Genomic DNA, 9,492 nt, shown 5'->3' with positions numbered 1-9,492 from the left:
CACAACAATCTTAGCTAAAGAAAATGGGTTCCTTCGAGTTCGTAAGACCCACGACCGCCATTAGCTGAGCCTTACCCCGATGGTGTTTTTATAATGGGATTTGCCATAGGGAAGGGGGTGGTCTCTTATCGTACCCGTATCTCCACGACCCCTGGGCCAACAAACTCAGGACATTCTTTGCGTGCACAAGAGTCTTAGCTAAAGCAAGACATCAGCCACGGGTTCAAATGCCACCCCACCGCCAGATGGTGGGCGTTGCCCCAAAGGGGTTTTATAATGGGATTTCCCATAGACATTTTTCAGGGTGCTGTATCTCGGGTTCCGGGGGTCCCCAAGACTTGAAAATCGGTATGGAGGTCCACCTCGGGGCCCCTGTCGATCCCTCCAAGTGACGTGTCCCCAGCTAGAAAGGACACCAGTTTAGACTTTTTTTGCCAACCTGGAGCTCAAAAGCTATTGGAAATGCAACCTTGACATGCCATCATGCTGAAAATGTGAAAATTTGTTGAAAATGTAGCATTTGAAAACGGGTGGCTCCCTGTGAAAGAGGGCCCCCAGACATGACCATAGGAAGTTCAACCCGGTTTCTAGGCCCCGGGGTCATGGAGATATGACCCCGAAAAGGGTAGTTTTTGGACATTTTTGACAGGGCGTATCTCGGGTTCTGTGGGGGTTAGGAACTTGATTTTTTTTTTGCGGTGGGGCCCCATGGGGCCCCGCACAAGGAGTCACCATTTTCATGGTTCAAATGCCAGGACGGCTTGGCAAAGTGAATTTTTTCGTCACGACATGAGTTTTTGGGTGAACCACCACACCTTTTTAGGGGGTGGTTTGGGGTGCTCCCCTGAGTCTATATCACTTTGAATGGTGGTTCTGCGTGCTCGGGTTCGAGAGATATGCATGAAAATGTGTTTTATAACACTGCCATAGACATGAATGGGGCTGAATACCCGAAAATATATTTTGCAAAGAATTGCTACGGTGGGTGTGTGCGTGCAGGGTTTGCATGGTGGGTGTATGCGTGCAGGGGTTGCATGGTGGGTGTATGCGTGCAGGGGTTGCATGGTGGTGTGTGCGTGCCAGGGTTGCATGGTGGTACACGTGTGTGGAGGGGAATTGGAGTTCAGGTTTTGCGCACAAGAGGGGCGGGGAAAAGACTGGGAAGGGTAGGGTAAAAGAAAAATTACTACAATCATTTATTTTCACTTTTGACTCCCAGTCTCCTTTCCCTCACTTTATGATTTTATTTTGTGATTAATTATTGTCAAAATAAACGGCCTTCATCTACTCACAGTTGCAGTCTCATTTCTGTCCAAAAAGAACCTGAAACACTACAATATATTGATGGACGTTACATAAGAAAACGAGATGTCCTTTTTTCGAAATACCATGTTCCTTCCCAAAAATGTGTTTTAATATTAGCCTTTAATAAAGGAAAACGACTGCTTAAATTAATTTTCATGTATCTATTTCAGTGCAATGTAGTTTCTTCATGTAATAAGAAATACGTTTAACATTTACATTTTTGTTTTTTTCATTAAAAAAAAAAAAAAGATTTCTGCGGAGAGTAAAAAATACATGAACTTTGATTAATGTACTAAGGGTTACTCTCAAATGAATTCACGATCCAGTTTATGGTAAACTGTGCATGCATGACTTAGAAACTCGGCTGTCAGCTGATTCCCCAAAACTGGGCTGAATTCGGAAATGCAAAGCGGCCCATAATTTGGGATGTTATCTAAAAACCAAGGCTGCCCAGAATTTGGGACGTTATCTAAAAACCAAAGCGCCCAGAATTTGGGACGTTATGTAAAAACCAAAGCGGCCCAGAATTTGGGACGTTATCTAAAAACCAAAGCGGCCCAGAATTTGGGACGTTATCTAAAAACCAAAGCGGCCCAGAATTTGGGACATTATCTGAAAAGCAAAGCGGCCCAGAATTTGGGACGTAAATGAAAACAGGGGCAGTCTATATGTAAAATTGTGATTACATTAGAGATAAACTAATGTATCCTGTAACAAAACTGCAATAGCGTATATGTTTTATATTAAAATATATCGCAAAAACGATTATAGATATATGCTACTTGAAAGAAAAAAGTACACCACCACAGAAAGCCAATTCTTACATTCGTGCATAACATGATAATTTATATAAAGTAATTCCTCATAGTTTGTTATATCAGTACAGTGTAATACCACATTATATTTTAATGGAAAGGTTGTGGAAAGCAGATCACTCTCTCTGTCTGATCACAATGTTAAAAATGCCTGCACGCTTTTCCACTCGTGTGACGACGTATTCAGGTGACAGACATGGACCAATCAAAACGCGAGACTGTTATGCGGTTCCATCCCAAAAACCGGGCCTGTGTCATACCTCTATCGAGCAGCACCTTCAGGTTTTCAGTGAAAGCTGGTCAGGCTTGGATGTAAGCTTAAAAAATGAACGCATTTCAACAACTGCGCAGGGGCGCAGCGGGCTAAAGTCGTGTGCTCTTTAAGAGTGTCATGATGCAAGTTCAAACCACGGTGTTTATTTTTTTCCTGCGATATGTGCTGTTTTAAAACATAAATCCATTGTTTAATATAAATGGTGTGGATCTCAAACTGCTTGCATTCCCTGGTTTGTTTTGACGTTGACCAACATGTGGAATCATAGGATTGGTAGATGTCCAGTTATTTAGCTTTTCTGTTTGAAAAGGCGCTACACACCCTTAAAAAGTAAACGGAAGAGGAAGGAGAATAACAATTTGACCTTAGTTTGACGACTTATATCTCATTGTGTATAAGAGGTATGTACGTTTTTTTCACATTTGATGTAAGAAAGTTTCAGACTTGATACTGATACAGATGGTAATTCTAAGTGATTTTATTTTTGCCGCTGCAACATGGTGAAAACAGCAAAACTCTTTGAGCTGTATAGAGACTCAGTAGTTTTTCTAACTTGTACGAGGAACTACCGTTCCTCTCAATATGAAATAGTTATTATTCATACCTGATGACTTCAGTTAATGAAATGTTTACCTCCATGATTTACAAAAATGTTGGAAAAAGTTAATTGATTTAAATTATCTGCGAGTTTAAAATATGGTTACATTTTCTTTGCACACAGTACAGTAGCTGCGTTTTATTTCTAAATTGTTAATGATATATAAACTGGAAGCAGACACTCAATTTCTCTAAATTCATGACAAACAATACAAAATGAGAAGTCCACTGCAAAAGGTGCAGAAGTAAGAAAAAAAAATGTACAAGACCTAATGTATTTGTGTGACAGGGTGGCTGGGCGGTGAAGTCAGGTCAGAAGCAGGAAGGAAACTGACACCAGTACTGTAGTTTCAAAACAAACGCCGCATGTGCCGTTTTATTTAAATACAAAAATAAAATAAAGGTTTAAACAAAAACACTGTGCTCACAGAGCGAAATAAAAAGGTTAAACAAATATAATCTCTAACACCAACAAATAAAATAATCCAGGTCAGGCTGGGCAAATCGCTTTCACTGTTCCTAGATTTTGCTACATAAAATTTAGTTTCCCTCTCGCTCTCTCCGCTCTCGCTCCTAAAATATGATAGTAAAGACAAAACACTGAAAACAGCATAACGTACCAGATTTGAATGGTCACTTCTGTGATTTCAAAGCGGAAGTTGTTTAAGAATGCGCGAGAAAGCGCAGTGCGCTGAGTCTCCCGATACGCATGCCAGCGCTCAGTGCCTCCTGGCGCTGGCGTATAACACCTGTAACATGTTAAACCAGCACTCAGTGTATAACACCTGTAACATGTTAAACCAGCGCTCGGTGTATAACACCTGTAACATGTTAAACCAGCGCTCGGTGTATAACACCTGTAACATGTTAAACCAGCACTCAGTGTATAACACCTGTAACATGTTAAACCAGCACTCAGTGTATAACACCTGTAACATGTTAAACCAGTGCTCAGTGTGTAACACCTGTAATATGTTAAACCAGCGCTCAGTGTATAACACCTGTAACATGTTAAACCAGCGCTCAGTGTATAACACCTGTAACATGTTAAACCAGTGCTCAGTGTGTAACACCTGTAACATGTTAAACCAGCGCTCAGTGTATCACACCTGTAACATGTTAAACCAGTGCTCAGTGTGTAACACCTGTAACATGTTAAACCAGCGCTCAGTGTATAACACCTGTAACATGTTAAACCAGCACTCGGTGTGTAACACCTGTAACATGTTAAACCAGCGCTCAGTGCCGCACCGCCGCGGACCAGCAGCCAATTGTAAGCTAGCAAGCCAATATAGAAAGTGTCACATGACAATTGTTCGTGTGGTGTTTTAGCTTGCTGAAATCATCTTTATAAACTTTATTTTTATTTTTGATGGCGCACATTGTAAGTGATATTCTGGAAGACGAGACTCCCCTTTCAAAGCGTGTATAAACAATCAATCAGCAGCGACAGTGCCTCCCGGCAGCTTTTGTCGAAATTCTCTTTTTATATTTATTTTCTGTTAACATTAGTTTATAGATAATCTTGTTTGCTTTTAAACCAATTAAATTGTTAAAAAATAAAATAAAAAAACGACTATTCTATAGTCCATTCATTTTAATTCCGTACATGGTCTTGTTGTACTAGTGCTCAAATATACACTCCCTTTTTTCTTTCTATATTTACCCCAAACCTCGCTTAATATAATCTTAGGAAATGACATGTCAGCACTGTGCTTGCATCCAGAGCGCGTCTGCCGATGAAAATACAAATACGGCGAAAAACAAAACGGTATTCGGTTCAACAGAGACAGTCATTAACTTAAAAACAAATAAGCGAAATGCTCCGTGTCTGTCTGTGTAGTTTGAAATTTGAATGCGTCGCCCCTGCTTGTTCTGCGACGCTCAGCCAATAGGCAGGGACGGGACATTGAAAAGAATTGTGGGAAATGTCGTTTTAAGACCTTGAAATATACCATTGCTTCTATGCCTGATCCCACATTTCCCACAATTTATTCTGGTAAGCTGTGTACTCTCTAACTCCCCCACACTCCTCGGTCCCTCCTAGTTACTGGGAAAGGTTCCTGTGCCCTTTCATCCAAAGACAGGCATTCTTTATAACTGTAACAAGTTAATAATACTGACATCAGCATAAGACACGTACGTACCTCTCGACTACCGTGTGGTTTGGGGTTTGAGTCCAGCCCAAACAAAGTGGAATGCAAACTGTGCAGGTGGCTCTTGACAAATGGAGGCACGACCAATCTCCAAGCTAAGGGGGGCTGTTTAAATAAAAGCCTTTGTGTCTGTCCCTGTCCAAGGGACAGACACAAAGATAAGAGATACTTGCAGTACAGGGCTGTCAGTCATATCTCTTATGCTGGATCCTGGTGAATGGCCCCGCCCACTCGGGTTACACTGCGTTCTGTAAATGGGGTGTAGGAAGAAATCTCAGACTCGGAAGCTGCTGCAATTTATTTTCCTTCCCTGCAAATAAGCAATTCAGAAGGTTATTTAACAGGGTTCTCACCTGCTTTTATAAGACAGACAAGTGCTACATTTAGCTCTTGTTAGCAGGCATGCAGGTCTGCTTATCGGTCCCTGTGCACTCTGGGAGGACCTTGATTTTGCTTTTGCTTTCTGAGGGGTGTTCTCTTAGCTTTTTAATATAGAGAGGCTGCATAATCGTTTGATATAGTTTAAGACGTGTTTCACTGTTTTAGTGCTCCATCCAGGCAGTTTTGTCTGCCCAGCTTTCACCCACATCCCAGATAAGGTAAATGCTGTTACAACTATTCCACAATGAGATTACAAAAATATATCATGAGTTTAAATTTGAGTTTACAGAAAACTTGTCTTATTCAAAAATATGCTAAATCCACTGTTGGAGGACCTGCCTAGGAGCCGGTCACTTGAATGGAGAAATGGCAGCCCAAACAATTCCTGTAGAGACTGAGCGCTCCAGGCACAGCTACACCATCAGTGCCACCAGCATCTGGTGAACCAGTATCTGAAACTGAGAGCTTATTGAAACGGCAGCTTCCTCTGTAGCTGCAGACATCTGAGATGGAATGTGTTAAGACACAAGTATTTATTTTCTGATACACATTTAATAATATCTGTGTATTTAAGATGGTATCTTGTTTTTTTCAGTTTTTGCACCACTCTGAACAACTAGAACAAAAGTTAATTTAAACAAAGCATAGTGAGCGCTAAGTTCCCTCTTAATAGGAGTAAATAGTATTTAAATTGGATGTTAGATTGTTTGCGAATTAGATAAGTGAAGTCAAACACATGCAACGAATTATTCCCCAACATTGTTATTTGCAGAAAACATATATTTTGAATTTTGCACTTGTAGGTGCACTTGCATAATTATTCACAACCCCTCCTTAAGAATTGCTGAATTCCGCCATCAAAAATTCGCAACTGCCCTTGCGAAACTCGCAACTCTTCTGAATATCTGGTCCAATGTTGTTCTTGTGTTTTTTTTTATTTATATATATTTTTTTAAGAGCTAACAGAAATTGAGCAAACAGAATTGTAAACTTGGTGTTTTTCCGCAAGGAGAATCCACCCCTAAACAACACGTCATCAGCCAGTGCATAAAGGCTCTGTGTGTTATTCTCGCGTGTCGCTTCTTTTGTTTTGGCTGCTTAGTCAAGCACTGGGAAGCGAAATGGGAGTCGACCGCTTAGAGCCTGGAGGAAGGACTACCCTCAGGCACAGATCCCTGAGGTTTCACCCCCCCAAAAAAAAATATGTGAATCAGGGTTTTTTCCCTATCTGAGTGATGAGTTGGGTTAGTTATAGAGGCTGCATAATCTTTTGGTATAGTTCTGTGGGGTGAGTGGTTGGGCTGGAGAGGCTGGGTTCTTTCCCCCCAGCGCAGTCATGCTCTGGGGGACAGGCCATGTCTCGGCTTTCATTTTTATAATTTTTTTAAAAATATTTGTGGGGTAGGAGGCAGGCGCCACTGTGATGTGCGTTAATCATTTATTATTATTTTCCATTCATGGTTTGTCGGCCTCGTCTTATTGGTGGGGGGGGAGCCCATAGCCACTTCCTCTCTGCGGCACTGGGATGCATGGAACTGTTCATGCTTTTCCAATCGGTCTCGCGCAGCCATCGAGCACCCATGGACGAGGCCTCATTGCCAAATTTATCTTTCACAGGCCCTGAGCGCCCATCACAGCCATCGGGCCCGAAGCGCCCATCACAGTTCATTAAATCATCTGTAATTGCAATCATTCATTCATTGCGGATTCTCCGAGCTGAAAAGAATCGGCTGCAGCAGAGATGAAGAGACAGTGCGAAACAAAATCAGAAAAAAGAAATTGTGAATTAATGAAAGTTCAGGAGGGAGTCCATGCAAAGCCTCAATTCTGCTAAGCTGTGTAATCTCTGGGCTCTATTTAGCAAATATGTGCACAGCCGCTTGCTTGGGCAAAAATGACAGCATTAGCGATCCGCTGCAATAGCGCACAAAAACATGATTTAGAAGTCGGGTCCCATGACAGTTTGTTTGCCCACACGTGCGCCTGATTCTGATGCTCTAACTGTTTGCAGATGTTTTTTGTGATTGCCTTAGGGGTTTGCAAACGTTGCTAAATAGGTTCCATCTATCTCCCTCTCTCCTAGTTTCTGGGAAAAAGGTTCCTGTGTTCTCTTTCATCCAAAGGCAGGCCGTTATATCTGTAATATTTAATTATACTGACATCAGGATAAGACACGTGTCACCACTTAGAGACAGACTACGCCACCTGGTGGAGAAACTGCAGACACCAGGCCCCGTTAAAGTTTGGAGGGAAAGATACTTCCCACAGGTACTGTACAGAGTGTCTTACAGTTATTAACATTTACCATTAACTTCTACTGTTTCTCTTTTCAGGTTCTTTATCTAGTTCCACACCTCATGCATCGAACATGAGAGACAACACAGGTAAGTAATTTTAAATAATTTAGCTACAACAACCCTATCTCCATAAAACTTCTCTAAGACCTCCAATACTTGAGCACTCGTGGCCCCAGCTGTAGGTGCTAAAAGTAATACCTCCCTCCTTGCATCCCCTTCTAAAGCACGAATGATAAAATCTACCTTCTGTCCTTCATCTAACATTTGCAATCTCAATATGGTCCGTAGCTGTGCCTGCCAGTCTCCAAATTTTACTTCACTACTTATCCCCTTTAACTTTGGGATCCATGGAGCTCCCATAAACATGGCCATCACTATGGTTACCGCTTCTGGAGGTGCTACCGCCTGTTGACCCTGCCCTGGTGTGGATTTAACACCTAGATCCTGCCGACTACGTCAAAAAGAGCAATGTCACCACTTAGACAGTCTACGCCACCTGGTGGAGAAACTACGGGCACCAGGTCTCGTTAAAGTATGGAGGGAAAGATACTTCTGACAGGTACTGTACAGAGTATCTTACAGTTCTTAACATTTATCATTAACCTCTACTGTTTCTCTTTACAGGTTCTTTATCTAGATCCACACCTCAGGCATCAAACATGAGCGTGAACACAGGTAAGTTATTTAAATAAATGATTTTTTAAAATTTAAATAGAGGGGATCAGATTAAAACTAGTATGAAAATTGCATATCAAAAGCACACACAAATAAACAAATCAGATAAAAATAACTGTTTAAAAAAAATTGTCCAAAATAATAAAAAAAACATATTCCAATCACTGCTTGTGTGCACCAAGTCCTTCAGAATTTGTTGAAATATTTTTTTTAAAAAATCAGATCTTATGCGTTGCTGTCCTCAAAAGAAAAGGAATATCCATAAATACTGCAAGCAGCCCACATTGCACTGTAGGCTGCTTCAGGAATGGTCTCTAAACAGGAGAGCAGCGCTGGTTCTCTGTGATCTGTCTATCAGCTTCCCCAGAGTGTCTGCCTTGATCTCAGTCCACAAGAATTTATAAAAATATTAAAAACAGTCCAAAAACATTTAAACGGCAAAAGATGCAAAAATGTAGAAGAAAAGAAGGGAAGTAATGCAATCTGGCGAGAGACCAGCATTTCAAATCTGAGCGCTCACTCTTCCTATTACTGAGCAGGTTTTCTGATTCAGATTTTCTTCAGCTTTAAACACGTCATCCACATTAAAAAGTTTCCCCTCTCAGTTTTTACCCCGTTCCTTTACTTTACTTTCTTTGTTTCTTACTGCATTATGTTCTCCATCCTTCCTATTTTCTTAAACTACCTTTATATAACCAAACCTATTCCTCATTTTTCATTCAGTCCCGGTGTGTAGTTAACAAAGCAGACAACGTCAGTGAATTTTACACGGGGATCCTTACTAAAGACAAGATCAACCAATTAGTGCTAAGGGACAAATATATGAATAAATAAATAAAAAATTGGTCCAAAGTGGTAGATTGGTAGCAGGTGTATATCAGGTGCAGTGCGGATGCAGTAATTCCAGTAACAAACAGACAACAAAGTACGGGTGAAATGAGGGTTTTAATGATTAGAAATACAAGTGTCTGATGACCAACCAGAAAACAATA

This window comes from Acipenser ruthenus, chromosome 52 (assembly GCF_902713425.1).
Source record: "Acipenser ruthenus chromosome 52, fAciRut3.2 maternal haplotype, whole genome shotgun sequence".
In the NCBI taxonomy this organism is placed as follows: domain Eukaryota; kingdom Metazoa; phylum Chordata; class Actinopteri; order Acipenseriformes; family Acipenseridae; genus Acipenser; species Acipenser ruthenus.
Note: the sequence above shows the minus strand (reverse complement) of the source record.